The sequence below is a fragment of the Callionymus lyra genome, chromosome 2 (genome assembly GCF_982586985.1).
Source record: "Callionymus lyra chromosome 2, fCalLyr1.hap1.1, whole genome shotgun sequence".
Classification (NCBI taxonomy): Eukaryota; Metazoa; Chordata; class Actinopteri; order Syngnathiformes; family Callionymidae; genus Callionymus; species Callionymus lyra.
In genome coordinates, this window is record NC_141819.1 from 38,204,223 (window position 1) to 38,219,389 (window position 15,167).

General features: G+C 43.9%; 14 non-coding genes across 14 annotated transcripts; all 14 read left to right on the forward strand.

Annotated features, from left to right (window-relative positions):
* The first annotated feature begins 178 nt into the window (after positions 1–178).
* Positions 179–297, forward strand: LOC148086833 (5S ribosomal RNA). Its single transcript, XR_015710667.1, has one exon. It is a non-coding gene; the product is annotated as a 5S ribosomal RNA (ribosomal RNA).
* Positions 298–1,261: 964 nt separating this feature from the next.
* LOC148086834 (5S ribosomal RNA) lies at positions 1,262–1,380 on the forward strand. The gene has a single exon (XR_015710668.1). It is a non-coding gene; the product is annotated as a 5S ribosomal RNA (ribosomal RNA).
* Positions 1,381–2,344: 964 nt separating this feature from the next.
* Positions 2,345–2,463, forward strand: LOC148086835 (5S ribosomal RNA). The gene has a single exon (XR_015710670.1). It is a non-coding gene; the product is annotated as a 5S ribosomal RNA (ribosomal RNA).
* A 964-nt stretch (positions 2,464–3,427) lies between these two features.
* On the forward strand, positions 3,428–3,546 carry LOC148086836 (5S ribosomal RNA). The gene has a single exon (XR_015710671.1). It is a non-coding gene; the product is annotated as a 5S ribosomal RNA (ribosomal RNA).
* Positions 3,547–4,510: 964 nt separating this feature from the next.
* Positions 4,511–4,629, forward strand: LOC148086837 (5S ribosomal RNA). Its single transcript, XR_015710672.1, has one exon. It is a non-coding gene; the product is annotated as a 5S ribosomal RNA (ribosomal RNA).
* A 1,152-nt stretch (positions 4,630–5,781) lies between these two features.
* Positions 5,782–5,900, forward strand: LOC148086838 (5S ribosomal RNA). The gene has a single exon (XR_015710673.1). It is a non-coding gene; the product is annotated as a 5S ribosomal RNA (ribosomal RNA).
* Positions 5,901–7,052: 1,152 nt separating this feature from the next.
* On the forward strand, positions 7,053–7,171 carry LOC148086839 (5S ribosomal RNA). Its single transcript, XR_015710674.1, has one exon. It is a non-coding gene; the product is annotated as a 5S ribosomal RNA (ribosomal RNA).
* Positions 7,172–8,135: 964 nt separating this feature from the next.
* LOC148086840 (5S ribosomal RNA) lies at positions 8,136–8,254 on the forward strand. The gene has a single exon (XR_015710561.1). It is a non-coding gene; the product is annotated as a 5S ribosomal RNA (ribosomal RNA).
* Positions 8,255–9,406: 1,152 nt separating this feature from the next.
* LOC148086841 (5S ribosomal RNA) lies at positions 9,407–9,525 on the forward strand. The gene has a single exon (XR_015710562.1). It is a non-coding gene; the product is annotated as a 5S ribosomal RNA (ribosomal RNA).
* Positions 9,526–10,257: 732 nt separating this feature from the next.
* LOC148086842 (5S ribosomal RNA) lies at positions 10,258–10,376 on the forward strand. The gene has a single exon (XR_015710563.1). It is a non-coding gene; the product is annotated as a 5S ribosomal RNA (ribosomal RNA).
* A 964-nt stretch (positions 10,377–11,340) lies between these two features.
* On the forward strand, positions 11,341–11,459 carry LOC148086843 (5S ribosomal RNA). The gene has a single exon (XR_015710564.1). It is a non-coding gene; the product is annotated as a 5S ribosomal RNA (ribosomal RNA).
* Positions 11,460–12,423: 964 nt separating this feature from the next.
* Positions 12,424–12,542, forward strand: LOC148086844 (5S ribosomal RNA). The gene has a single exon (XR_015710565.1). It is a non-coding gene; the product is annotated as a 5S ribosomal RNA (ribosomal RNA).
* Positions 12,543–13,506: 964 nt separating this feature from the next.
* Positions 13,507–13,625, forward strand: LOC148086845 (5S ribosomal RNA). The gene has a single exon (XR_015710567.1). It is a non-coding gene; the product is annotated as a 5S ribosomal RNA (ribosomal RNA).
* A 964-nt stretch (positions 13,626–14,589) lies between these two features.
* Positions 14,590–14,708, forward strand: LOC148086846 (5S ribosomal RNA). The gene has a single exon (XR_015710568.1). It is a non-coding gene; the product is annotated as a 5S ribosomal RNA (ribosomal RNA).
* Positions 14,709–15,167: the final 459 nt, after the last annotated feature.

Genomic DNA, 15,167 nt, shown 5'->3' on the forward strand with positions numbered 1-15,167 from the left:
TCGTGGTCCATTATTTTGACCTTCTCCTGGCAAAACCGGGGCGGGTGATAAAGTATCATTAGATTGGAATATGTGGAGACATGAGGATGTTCGTCATGCGCTAGTGGATGGAATACTACAGCAGTGACAGGAGGATTGTGGGTCAAGTATAAAGGCGCTCGCTTTGACATCAGCAATTGCTTACGGCCATACCACCCTGAACACGCCCGATCTCGTCCGATCTCGGAAGCTAAGCAGGGTCGGGCCTGGTTAGTACTTGGATGGGAGACCGCCTGGGAATACCAGGTGCTGTAAGCTTTTGCACTCCCTCCGGCCCAAGACCAGGACCGTGAGGCCAAAAATCACATGACATTCACATTTTGATTACTTCCACGGGCCAGTCAACCACACTTAAGACTTATTGGACCTCTTACGTTCTCCACTAGCTATGGTAGGCACTTTTCTTTTTTTTTGTTCTCACTTTGTGTTCAACCAAAATCAACAAGTCTTTATTTTTTTTCAAATCCCATAGGAAATATTGATCATTTTAGTTTTTATTTTGGCCACACACGTCATTCATTTATGTATTATTACTTTAATTTACGATAAGCAACTGATCGATTGAGAGACCAGAAGCCAAAGAGAATGGAGCTGGAAGAATTATTCCACGAGATTGACTTGAAGTACTGCATTTGTCTCACAGGAGAGCGACAAGATCAAGCTGTGAAACTAACATCAGTCAAGTTCTGCACCTCCTCTATGTCCCAATATTGTTGACGCTAAAGTATTATTATTTCCAAATCCCATTGCAAATATTGATCATTGTAGTTTTGATTTTGGCCACGAGATGGCGGTGTTCACCATTTGAGTGCGTTTGTTGGCATGCGAAGGTGGCGTCTCGCAAGGACCAGCTGTGAAACTAACATTTTCCATACAGCCACCTGTAACCAAGGCCTGTAAACTGCTCCTCAGTCAAGTTCTGTACCTCCTACATGTCCCAATATTGTTGACGCCAAAGTATCTGTGCATTACGGATCCTGATTATGCATTTCCCTGCTAAAAATAATACAATAACCTCAATCCAAATGAATGCTGATAAGACGCTCGTGGTCCATTATTTTGACCTTCTCCTGGCAAAACCGGGGCGGGTGATAAAGTATCATTAGATTGGAATATGTGGAGACATGAGGATGTTCGTCATGCGCTAGTGGATGGAATACTACAGCAGTGACAGGAGGATTGTGGGTCAAGTATAAAGGCGCTCGCTTTGACATCAGCAATTGCTTACGGCCATACCACCCTGAACACGCCCGATCTCGTCCGATCTCGGAAGCTAAGCAGGGTCGGGCCTGGTTAGTACTTGGATGGGAGACCGCCTGGGAATACCAGGTGCTGTAAGCTTTTGCACTCCCTCCGGCCCAAGACCAGGACCGTGAGGCCAAAAATCACATGACATTCACATTTTGATTACTTCCACGGGCCAGTCAACCACACTTAAGACTAATTGGACCTCTTATGTTCTCCACTAGCTATGGTAGGCACTTTTCTTTTTTTTTGTTCTCACTTTGTGTTCAACCAAAATCAACAAGTCTTTATTTTTTTTCAAATCCCATAGGAAATATTGATCATTTTAGTTTTTATTTTGGCCACACACGTCATTCATTTATGTATTATTACTTTAATTTACGATAAGCAACTGATCGATTGAGAGACCAGAAGCCAAAGAGAATGGAGCTGGAAGAATTATTCCACGAGATTGACTTGAAGTACTGCATTTGTCTCACAGGAGAGCGACAAGATCAAGCTGTGAAACTAACATCAGTCAAGTTCTGCACCTCCTCTATGTCCCAATATTGTTGACGCTAAAGTATTATTATTTCCAAATCCCATTGCAAATATTGATCATTGTAGTTTTTATTTTGGCCACGAGATGGCGGTGTTCACCATTTGAGTGCGTTTGTTGGCATGCGAAGGTGGCGTCTCGCAAGGACCAGCTGTGAAACTAACATTTTCCATACAGCCACCTGTAACCAAGGCCTGTAAACTGCTCCTCAGTCAAGTTCTGTACCTCCTACATGTCCCAATATTGTTGACGCCAAAGTATCTGTGCATTACGGATCCTGATTATGCATTTCCCTGCTAAAAATAATACAATAACCTCAATCCAAATGAATGCTGATAAGACGCTCGTGGTCCATTATTTTGACCTTCTCCTGGCAAAACCGGGGCGGGTGATAAAGTATCATTAGATTGGAATATGTGGAGACATGAGGATGTTCGTCATGCGCTAGTGGATGGAATACTACAGCAGTGACAGGAGGATTGTGGGTCAAGTATAAAGGCGCTCGCTTTGACATCAGCAATTGCTTACGGCCATACCACCCTGAACACGCCCGATCTCGTCCGATCTCGGAAGCTAAGCAGGGTCGGGCCTGGTTAGTACTTGGATGGGAGACCGCCTGGGAATACCAGGTGCTGTAAGCTTTTGCACTCCCTCCGGCCCAAGACCAGGACCGTGAGGCCAAAAATCACATGACATTCACATTTTGATTACTTCCACGGGCCAGTCAACCACACTTAAGACTAATTGGACCTCTTACGTTCTCCACTAGCTATGGTAGGCACTTTTCTTTTTTTTTGTTCTCACTTTGTGTTCAACCAAAATCAACAAGTCTTTATTTTTTTTCAAATCCCATAGGAAATATTGATCATTTTAGTTTTTATTTTGGCCACACACGTCATTCATTTATGTATTATTACTTTAATTTACGATAAGCAACTGATCGATTGAGAGACCAGAAGCCAAAGAGAATGGAGCTGGAAGAATTATTCCACGAGATTGACTTGAAGTACTGCATTTGTCTCACAGGAGAGCGACAAGATCAAGCTGTGAAACTAACATCAGTCAAGTTCTGCACCTCCTCTATGTCCCAATATTGTTGACGCTAAAGTATTATTATTTCCAAATCCCATTGCAAATATTGATCATTGTAGTTTTGATTTTGGCCACGAGATGGCGGTGTTCACCATTTGAGTGCGTTTGTTGGCATGCGAAGGTGGCGTCTCGCAAGGACCAGCTGTGAAACTAACATTTTCCATACAGCCACCTGTAACCAAGGCCTGTAAACTGCTCCTCAGTCAAGTTCTGTACCTCCTACATGTCCCAATATTGTTGACGCCAAAGTATCTGTGCATTACGGATCCTGATTATGCATTTCCCTGCTAAAAATAATACAATGACCTCAATCCAAATGAATGCTGATAAGACGCTCGTGGTCCATTATTTTGACCTTCTCCTGGCAAAACCGGGGCGGGTGATAAAGTATCATTAGATTGGAATATGTGGAGACATGAGGATGTTCGTCATGCGCTAGTGGATGGAATACTACAGCAGTGACAGGAGGATTGTGGGTCAAGTATAAAGGCGCTCGCTTTGACATCAGCAATTGCTTACGGCCATACCACCCTGAACACGCCCGATCTCGTCCGATCTCGGAAGCTAAGCAGGGTCGGGCCTGGTTAGTACTTGGATGGGAGACCGCCTGGGAATACCAGGTGCTGTAAGCTTTTGCACTCCCTCCGGCCCAAGACCAGGACCGTGAGGCCAAAAATCACATGACATTCACATTTTGATTACTTCCACGGGCCAGTCCACCACACTTAAGACTAATTGGACCTCTTACGTTCTCCACTAGCTATGGTAGGCACTTTTCTTTTTTTTTGTTCTCACTTTGTGTTCAACCAAAATCAACAAGTCTTTATTTTTTTTCAAATCCCATAGGAAATATTGATCATTTTAGTTTTTATTTTGGCCACACACGTCATTCATTTATGTATTATTACTTTAATTTACGATAAGCAACTGATCGATTGAGAGACCAGAAGCCAAAGAGAATGGAGCTGGAAGAATTATTCCACGAGATTGACTTGAAGTACTGCATTTGTCTCACAGGAGAGCGACAAGATCAAGCTGTGAAACTAACATCAGTCAAGTTCTGCACCTCCTCTATGTCCCAATATTGTTGACGCTAAAGTATTATTATTTCCAAATCCCATTGCAAATATTGATCATTGTAGTTTTGATTTTGGCCACGAGATGGCGGTGTTCACCATTTGAGTGCGTTTGTTGGCATGCGAAGGTGGCGTCTCGCAAGGACCAGCTGTGAAACTAACATTTTCCATACAGCCACCTGTAACCAAGGCCTGTAAACTGCTCCTCAGTCAAGTTCTGTACCTCCTACATGTCCCAATATTGTTGACACCAAAGTATCTGTGCATTACGGATCCTGATTATGCATTTCCCTGCTAAAAATAATACAATAACCTCAATCCAAATGAATGCTGATAAGACGCTCGTGGTCCATTATTTTGACCTTCTCCTGGCAAAACCGGGGCGGGTGATAAAGTATCATTAGATTGGAATATGTGGAGACATGAGGATGTTCGTCATGCGCTAGTGGATGGAATACTACAGCAGTGACAGGAGGATTGTGGGTCAAGTATAAAGGCGCTCGCTTTGACATCAGCAATTGCTTACGGCCATACCACCCTGAACACGCCCGATCTCGTCCGATCTCGGAAGCTAAGCAGGGTCGGGCCTGGTTAGTACTTGGATGGGAGACCGCCTGGGAATACCAGGTGCTGTAAGCTTTTGCACTCCCTCCGGCCCAAGACCAGGACCGTGAGGCCAAAAATCACATGACATTCACATTTTGACTTACTTCCACGGGCCAGTTCTGTCGCGTACGAGGAACTGAGGATCCAAGTGCGGAATTCAAAGTTTTCTTAAAAGTTCCAGTTCTTTAATGAGTCTCTCCAAACACCAATTACTCCAAACAGTCCATGCGGCGAAACTCCACAACACAAAACGTCCACCAGGAAAACAAAAGCGAAGGGGAACAGAGGAGGAGTCCAAACTACAGGTGATCTAAAATACAAAAAAACTAAAATTAGCGACTAAGAAGGCTGTAACAAAAAGCAACGCCAGGAGAGTCCAAGAATTATTATAGAAATCAAGGTAGCGACGGAACGATCTGGTACAAATCTTTACCATGTGTCGAGAAGCCATCTTCTGGCGGTGCGTGCACGGACCGTCGGACCTTTCAGCATCGCTCCTTGATTGCCTAATCGCCTGCAGTTGGTGATTCCTCCTCTGCAACAAAAAGCAAAAGAACGAACCACGGGGAAATAAACATAGATCTATGACAAGTTCACCACACTTAAGCCTCAAAGGATCAGTAACATTCTCTAGTTATGGCCAAGCACTTGTTTTTAGTCCCTTTGTTTTCAACCAAAATCAACAAGTCTTTATTATTTCCAAATCCCATTGCAAATATTGATCATTGTAGTTTTTATTTTGGCCACGAGATGGCGGTGTTCACCATTTGAGTGCGTTTGTTGGCATGCGAAGGTGGCGTCTCGCAAGGACCAGCTGTGAAACTAACATTTTCCATACATCCACCTGTAACCAAGGCCTGTAAACTGCTCCTCAGTCAAGTTCTGCACCTCCTACATGTCCCAATATTGTTGACGCCAAAGTATCTGTGCATTACGGATCCTGATTATGCATTTCCCTGCTAAAAATAATACAATAACCTCAATCCAAATGAATGCTGATAAGACGCTCGTGGTCCATTATTTTGACCTTCTCCTGGCAAAACCGGGGCGGGTGATAAAGTATCATTAGATTGGAATATGTGGAGACATGAGGATGTTCGTCATGCGCTAGTGGATGGAATACTACAGCAGTGACAGGAGGATTGTGGGTCAAGTATAAAGGCGCTCGCTTTGACATCAGCAATTGCTTACGGCCATACCACCCTGAACACGCCCGATCTCGTCCGATCTCGGAAGCTAAGCAGGGTCGGGCCTGGTTAGTACTTGGATGGGAGACCGCCTGGGAATACCAGGTGCTGTAAGCTTTTGCACTCCCTCCGGCCCAAGACCAGGACCGTGAGGCCAAAAATCACATGACATTCACATTTTGACTTACTTCCACGGGCCAGTTCTGTCGCGTACGAGGAACTGAGGATCCAAGTGCGGAATTCAAAGTTTTCTTAAAAGTTCCAGTTCTTTAATGAGTCTCTCCAAACACCAATTACTCCAAACAGTCCATGCGGCGAAACTCCACAACACAAAACGTCCACCAGGAAAACAAAAGCGAAGGGGAACAGAGGAGGAGTCCAAACTACAGGTGATCTAAAATACAAAAAAACTAAAATTAGCGACTAAGAAGGCTGTAACAAAAAGCAACGCCAGGAGAGTCCAAGAATTATTATAGAAATCAAGGTAGCGACGGAACGATCTGGTACAAACCTTTACCATGTGTCGAGAAGCCATCTTCTGGCGGTGCGTGCACGGACCGTCGGACCTTTCAGCATCGCTCCTTGATTGCCTAATCGCCTGCAGTTGGTGATTCCTCCTCTGCAACAAAAAGCAAAAGAACGAACCACGGGGAAATAAACATAGATCTATGACAAGTTCACCACACTTAAGCCTCAAAGGATCAGTAACATTCTCTAGTTATGGCCAAGCACTTGTTTTTAGTCCCTTTGTTTTCAACCAAAATCAACAAGTCTTTATTATTTCCAAATCCCATTGCAAATATTGATCATTGTAGTTTTGATTTTGGCCACGAGATGGCGGTGTTCACCATTTGAGTGCGTTTGTTGGCATGCGAAGGTGGCGTCTCGCAAGGACCAGCTGTGAAACTAACATTTTCCATACAGCCACCTGTAACCAAGGCCTGTAAACTGCTCCTCAGTCAAGTTCTGCACCTCCTATATGTCCCAATATTGTTGACGCCAAAGTATCTGTGCATTACGGATCCTGATTATGCATTTCCCTGCTAAAAATAATACAATAACCTCAATCCAAATGAATGCTGATAAGACGCTCGTGGTCCATTATTTTGACCTTCTCCTGGCAAAACCGGGGCGGGTGATAAAGTATCATTAGATTGGAATATGTGGAGACATGAGGATGTTCGTCATGCGCTAGTGGATGGAATACTACAGCAGTGACAGGAGGATTGTGGGTCAAGTATAAAGGCGCTCGCTTTGACATCAGCAATTGCTTACGGCCATACCACCCTGAACACGCCCGATCTCGTCCGATCTCGGAAGCTAAGCAGGGTCGGGCCTGGTTAGTACTTGGATGGGAGACCGCCTGGGAATACCAGGTGCTGTAAGCTTTTGCACTCCCTCCGGCCCAAGACCAGGACCGTGAGGCCAAAAATCACATGACATTCACATTTTGATTACTTCCACGGGCCAGTCAACCACACTTAAGACTAATTGGACCTCTTACGTTCTCCACTAGCTATGGTAGGCACTTTTCTTTTTTTTTGTTCTCACTTTGTGTTCAACCAAAATCAACAAGTCTTTATTTTTTTTCAAATCCCATAGGAAATATTGATCATTTTAGTTTTTATTTTGGCCACACACGTCATTCATTTATGTATTATTACTTTAATTTACGATAAGCAACTGATCGATTGAGAGACCAGAAGCCAAAGAGAATGGAGCTGGAAGAATTATTCCACGAGATTGACTTGAAGTACTGCATTTGTCTCACAGGAGAGCGACAAGATCAAGCTGTGAAACTAACATCAGTCAAGTTCTGCACCTCCTCTATGTGCCAATATTGTTGACGCTAAAGTATTATTATTTCCAAATCCCATTGCAAATATTGATCATTGTAGTTTTGATTTTGGCCACGAGATGGCGGTGTTCACCATTTGAGTGCGTTTGTTGGCATGCGAAGGTGGCGTCTCGCAAGGACCAGCTGTGAAACTAACATTTTCCATACAGCCACCTGTAACCAAGGCCTGTAAACTGCTCCTCAGTCAAGTTCTGCACCTCCTACATGTCCCAATATTGTTGACGCCAAAGTATCTGTGCATTACGGATCCTGATTATGCATTTCCCTGCTAAAAATAATACAATAACCTCAATCCAAATGAATGCTGATAAGATGCTCGTGGTCCATTATTTTGACCTTCTCCTGGCAAAACCGGGGCGGGTGATAAAGTATCATTAGATTGGAATATGTGGAGACATGAGGATGTTCGTCATGCGCTAGCGGATGGAATACTACAGCAGTGACAGGAGGATTGTGGGTCAAGTATAAAGGCGCTCGCTTTGACATCAGCAATTGCTTACGGCCATACCACCCTGAACACGCCCGATCTCGTCCGATCTCGGAAGCTAAGCAGGGTCGGGCCTGGTTAGTACTTGGATGGGAGACCGCCTGGGAATACCAGGTGCTGTAAGCTTTTGCACTCCCTCCGGCCCAAGACCAGGACCGTGAGGCCAAAAATCACATGACATTCACATTTTGACTTACTTCCACGGGCCAGTTCTGTCGCGTACGAGGAACTGAGGATCCAAGTGCGGAATTCAAAGTTTTCTTAAAAGTTCCAGTTCTTTAATGAGTCTCTCCAAACACCAATTACTCCAAACAGTCCATGCGGCGAAACTCCACAACACAAAACGTCCACCAGGAAAACAAAAGCGAAGGGGAACAGAGGAGGAGTCCAAACTACAGGTGATCTAAAATACAAAAAAACTAAAATTAGCGACTAAGAAGGCTGTAACAAAAAGCAACGCCAGGAGAGTCCAAGAATTATTATAGAAATCAAGGTAGCGACGGAACGATCTGGTACAAACCTTTACCATGTGTCGAGAAGCCATCTTCTGGCGGTGCGTGCACGGACCGTCGGACCTTTCAGCATCGCTCCTTGATTGCCTAATCGCCTGCAGTTGGTGATTCCTCCTCTGCAACAAAAAGCAAAAGAACGAACCACGGGGAAATAAACATAGATCTATGACAAGTTCACCACACTTAAGCCTCAAAGGATCAGTAACATTCTCTAGTTATGGCCAAGCACTTGTTTTTAGTCCCTTTGTTTTCAACCAAAATCAACAAGTCTTTATTATTTCCAAATCCCATTGCAAATATTGATCATTGTAGTTTTTATTTTGGCCACGAGATGGCGGTGTTCACCATTTGAGTGCGTTTGTTGGCATGCGAAGGTGGCGTCTCGCAAGGACCAGCTGTGAAACTAACATTTTCCATACAGCCACCTGTAACCAAGGCCTGTAAACTGCTCCTCAGTCAAGTTCTGCACCTCCTACATGTCCCAATATTGTTGACGCCAAAGTATCTGTGCATTACGGATCCTGATTATGCATTTCCCTGCTAAAAATAATACAATAACCTCAATCCAAATGAATGCTGATAAGACGCTCGTGGTCCATTATTTTGACCTTCTCCTGGCAAAACCGGGGCGGGTGATAAAGTATCATTAGATTGGAATATGTGGAGACATGAGGATGTTCGTCATGCGCTAGTGGATGGAATACTACAGCAGTGACAGGAGGATTGTGGGTCAAGTATAAAGGCGCTCGCTTTGACATCAGCAATTGCTTACGGCCATACCACCCTGAACACGCCCGATCTCGTCCGATCTCGGAAGCTAAGCAGGGTCGGGCCTGGTTAGTACTTGGATGGGAGACCGCCTGGGAATACCAGGTGCTGTAAGCTTTTGCACTCCCTCCGGCCCAAGACCAGGACCGTGAGGCCAAAAATCACATGACATTCACATTTTGACTTACTTCCACGGGCCAGTCCACCACACTTAAGACTCAATGGACCACTAACGTTCTCCACTAGCTATGGTAGGCACTTTTCTTTTTTTTTGTTCTCACTTTGTGTTCAACCAAAATCAACAAGTCTTTATTTTTTTTCAAATCCCATAGGAAATATTGATCATTTTAGTTTTTATTTTGGCCACACACGTCATTCATTTATGTATTATTACTTTAATTTACGATAAGCAACTGATCGATTGAGAGACCAGAAGCCAAAGAGAATGGAGCTGGAAGAATTATTCCACGAGATTGACTTGAAGTACTGCATTTGTCTCACAGGAGAGCGACAAGATCAAGCTGTGAAACTAACATCAGTCAAGTTCTGCACCTCCTCTATGTCACAATATTGTTGACGCCAAAGTATCTGTGCATTACGGATCCTGATTATGCATTTCCCTGCTAAAAATAATACAATAACCTCAATCCAAATGAATGCTGATAAGACGCTCGTGGTCCATTATTTTGACCTTCTCCTGGCAAAACCGGGGCGGGTGATAAAGTATCATTAGATTGGAATATGTGGAGACATGAGGATGTTCGTCATGCGCTAGTGGATGGAATACTACAGCAGTGACAGGAGGATTGTGGGTCAAGTATAAAGGCGCTCGCTTTGACATCAGCAATTGCTTACGGCCATACCACCCTGAACACGCCCGATCTCGTCCGATCTCGGAAGCTAAGCAGGGTCGGGCCTGGTTAGTACTTGGATGGGAGACCGCCTGGGAATACCAGGTGCTGTAAGCTTTTGCACTCCCTCCGGCCCAAGACCAGGACCGTGAGGCCAAAAATCACATGACATTCACATTTTGATTACTTCCACGGGCCAGTCAACCACACTTAAGACTTATTGGACCTCTTACGTTCTCCACTAGCTATGGTAGGCACTTTTCTTTTTTTTTGTTCTCACTTTGTGTTCAACCAAAATCAACAAGTCTTTATTTTTTTTCAAATCCCATAGGAAATATTGATCATTTTAGTTTTTATTTTGGCCACACACGTCATTCATTTATGTATTATTACTTTAATTTACGATAAGCAACTGATCGATTGAGAGACCAGAAGCCAAAGAGAATGGAGCTGGAAGAATTATTCCACGAGATTGACTTGAAGTACTGCATTTGTCTCACAGGAGAGCGACAAGATCAAGCTGTGAAACTAACATCAGTCAAGTTCTGCACCTCCTCTATGTCCCAATATTGTTGACGCTAAAGTATTATTATTTCCAAATCCCATTGCAAATATTGATCATTGTAGTTTTGATTTTGGCCACGAGATGGCGGTGTTCACCATTTGAGTGCGTTTGTTGGCATGCGAAGGTGGCGTCTCGCAAGGACCAGCTGTGAAACTAACATTTTCCATACAGCCACCTGTAACCAAGGCCTGTAAACTGCTCCTCAGTCAAGTTCTGTACCTCCTACATGTCCCAATATTGTTGACGCCAAAGTATCTGTGCATTACGGATCCTGATTATGCATTTCCCTGCTAAAAATAATACAATAACCTCAATCCAAATGAATGCTGATAAGACGCTCGTGGTCCATTATTTTGACCTTCTCCTGGCAAAACCGGGGCGGGTGATAAAGTATCATTAGATTGGAATATGTGGAGACATGAGGATGTTCGTCATGCGCTAGTGGATGGAATACTACAGCAGTGACAGGAGGATTGTGGGTCAAGTATAAAGGCGCTCGCTTTGACATCAGCAATTGCTTACGGCCATACCACCCTGAACACGCCCGATCTCGTCCGATCTCGGAAGCTAAGCAGGGTCGGGCCTGGTTAGTACTTGGATGGGAGACCGCCTGGGAATACCAGGTGCTGTAAGCTTTTGCACTCCCTCCGGCCCAAGACCAGGACCGTGAGGCCAAAAATCACATGACATTCACATTTTGATTACTTCCACGGGCCAGTCAACCACACTTAAGACTAATTGGACCTCTTATGTTCTCCACTAGCTATGGTAGGCACTTTTCTTTTTTTTTGTTCTCACTTTGTGTTCAACCAAAATCAACAAGTCTTTATTTTTTTTCAAATCCCATAGGAAATATTGATCATTTTAGTTTTTATTTTGGCCACACACGTCATTCATTTATGTATTATTACTTTAATTTACGATAAGCAACTGATCGATTGAGAGACCAGAAGCCAAAGAGAATGGAGCTGGAAGAATTATTCCACGAGATTGACTTGAAGTACTGCATTTGTCTCACAGGAGAGCGACAAGATCAAGCTGTGAAACTAACATCAGTCAAGTTCTGCACCTCCTCTATGTCCCAATATTGTTGACGCTAAAGTATTATTATTTCCAAATCCCATTGCAAATATTGATCATTGTAGTTTTGATTTTGGCCACGAGATGGCGGTGTTCACCATTTGAGTGCGTTTGTTGGCATGCGAAGGTGGCGTCTCGCAAGGACCAGCTGTGAAACTAACATTTTCCATACAGCCACCTGTAACCAAGGCCTGTAAACTGCTCCTCAGTCAAGTTCTGTACCTCCTACATGTCCCAATATTGTTGACGCCAAAGTATCTGTGCATTACGGATCCTGATTATGCATTTCCCTGCTAAAAATAATACAATAACCTCAATCCAAATGAATGCTGATAAGACGCTCGTGGTCCATTATTTTGACCTTCTCCTGGCAAAACCGGGGCGGGTGATAAAGTATCATTAGATTGGAATATGTGGAGACATGAGGATGTTCGTCATGCGCTAGTGGATGGAATACTACAGCAGTGACAGGAGGATTGTGGGTCAAGTATAAAGGCGCTCGCTTTGACATCAGCAATTGCTTACGGCCATACCACCCTGAACACGCCCGATCTCGTCCGATCTCGGAAGCTAAGCAGGGTCGGGCCTGGTTAGTACTTGGATGGGAGACCGCCTGGGAATACCAGGTGCTGTAAGCTTTTGCACTCCCTCCGGCCCAAGACCAGGACCGTGAGGCCAAAAATCACATGACATTCACATTTTGATTACTTCCACGGGCCAGTCAACCACACTTAAGACTTATTGGACCTCTTACGTTCTCCACTAGCTATGGTAGGCACTTTTCTTTTTTTTTGTTCTCACTTTGTGTTCAACCAAAATCAACAAGTCTTTATTTTTTTTCAAATCCCATAGGAAATATTGATCATTTTAGTTTTTATTTTGGCCACACACGTCATTCATTTATGTATTATTACTTTAATTTACGATAAGCAACTGATCGATTGAGAGACCAGAAGCCAAAGAGAATGGAGCTGGAAGAATTATTCCACGAGATTGACTTGAAGTACTGCATTTGTCTCACAGGAGAGCGACAAGATCAAGCTGTGAAACTAACATCAGTCAAGTTCTGCACCTCCTCTATGTCCCAATATTGTTGACGCTAAAGTATTATTATTTCCAAATCCCATTGCAAATATTGATCATTGTAGTTTTTATTTTGGCCACGAGATGGCGGTGTTCACCATTTGAGTGCGTTTGTTGGCATGCGAAGGTGGCGTCTCGCAAGGACCAGCTGTGAAACTAACATTTTCCATACAGCCACCTGTAACCAAGGCCTGTAAACTGCTCCTCAGTCAAGTTCTGTACCTCCTACATGTCCCAATATTGTTGACGCCAAAGTATCTGTGCATTACGGATCCTGATTATGCATTTCCCTGCTAAAAATAATACAATAACCTCAATCCAAATGAATGCTGATAAGACGCTCGTGGTCCATTATTTTGACCTTCTCCTGGCAAAACCGGGGCGGGTGATAAAGTATCATTAGATTGGAATATGTGGAGACATGAGGATGTTCGTCATGCGCTAGTGGATGGAATACTACAGCAGTGACAGGAGGATTGTGGGTCAAGTATAAAGGCGCTCGCTTTGACATCAGCAATTGCTTACGGCCATACCACCCTGAACACGCCCGATCTCGTCCGATCTCGGAAGCTAAGCAGGGTCGGGCCTGGTTAGTACTTGGATGGGAGACCGCCTGGGAATACCAGGTGCTGTAAGCTTTTGCACTCCCTCCGGCCCAAGACCAGGACCGTGAGGCCAAAAATCACATGACATTCACATTTTGATTACTTCCACGGGCCAGTCAACCACACTTAAGACTTATTGGACCTCTTACGTTCTCCACTAGCTATGGTAGGCACTTTTCTTTTTTTTTGTTCTCACTTTGTGTTCAACCAAAATCAACAAGTCTTTATTTTTTTTCAAATCCCATAGGAAATATTGATCATTTTAGTTTTTATTTTGGCCACACACGTCATTCATTTATGTATTATTACTTTAATTTACGATAAGCAACTGATCGATTGAGAGACCAGAAGCCAAAGAGAATGGAGCTGGAAGAATTATTCCACGAGATTGACTTGAAGTACTGCATTTGTCTCACAGGAGAGCGACAAGATCAAGCTGTGAAACTAACATCAGTCAAGTTCTGCACCTCCTCTATGTCCCAATATTGTTGACGCTAAAGTATTATTATTTCCAAATCCCATTGCAAATATTGATCATTGTAGTTTTGATTTTGGCCACGAGATGGCGGTGTTCACCATTTGAGTGCGTTTGTTGGCATGCGAAGGTGGCGTCTCGCAAGGACCAGCTGTGAAACTAACATTTTCCATACAGCCACCTGTAACCAAGGCCTGTAAACTGCTCCTCAGTCAAGTTCTGTACCTCCTACATGTCCCAATATTGTTGACGCCAAAGTATCTGTGCATTACGGATCCTGATTATGCATTTCCCTGCTAAAAATAATACAATAACCTCAATCCAAATGAATGCTGATAAGACGCTCGTGGTCCATTATTTTGACCTTCTCCTGGCAAAACCGGGGCGGGTGATAAAGTATCATTAGATTGGAATATGTGGAGACATGAGGATGTTCGTCATGCGCTAGTGGATGGAATACTACAGCAGTGACAGGAGGATTGTGGGTCAAGTATAAAGGCGCTCGCTTTGACATCAGCAATTGCTTACGGCCATACCACCCTGAACACGCCCGATCTCGTCCGATCTCGGAAGCTAAGCAGGGTCGGGCCTGGTTAGTACTTGGATGGGAGACCGCCTGGGAATACCAGGTGCTGTAAGCTTTTGCACTCCCTCCGGCCCAAGACCAGGACCGTGAGGCCAAAAATCACATGACATTCACATTTTGACTTACTTCCACGGGCCAGTCCACCACACTTAAGACTCAATGGACCACTAACGTTCTCCACTAGCTATGGTAGGCACTTTTCTTTTTTTTTGTTCTCACTTTGTGTTCAACCAAAATCAACAAGTCTTTATTTTTTTTCAAATCCCATAGGAAATATTGATCATTTTAGTTTTTATTTTGGCCACACACGTCATTCATTTATGTATTATTACTTTAATTTACGATAAGCAACTGATCGATTGAGAGACCAGAAGCCAAAGAGAATGGAGCTGGAAGAATTATTCCACGAGATTGACTTGAAGTACTGCATTTGTCTCACAGGAGAGCGACAAGATCAAGCTGTGAAACTAACATCAGTCAAGTTCTGCACCTCCTCTATGTGCCAATATTGTTG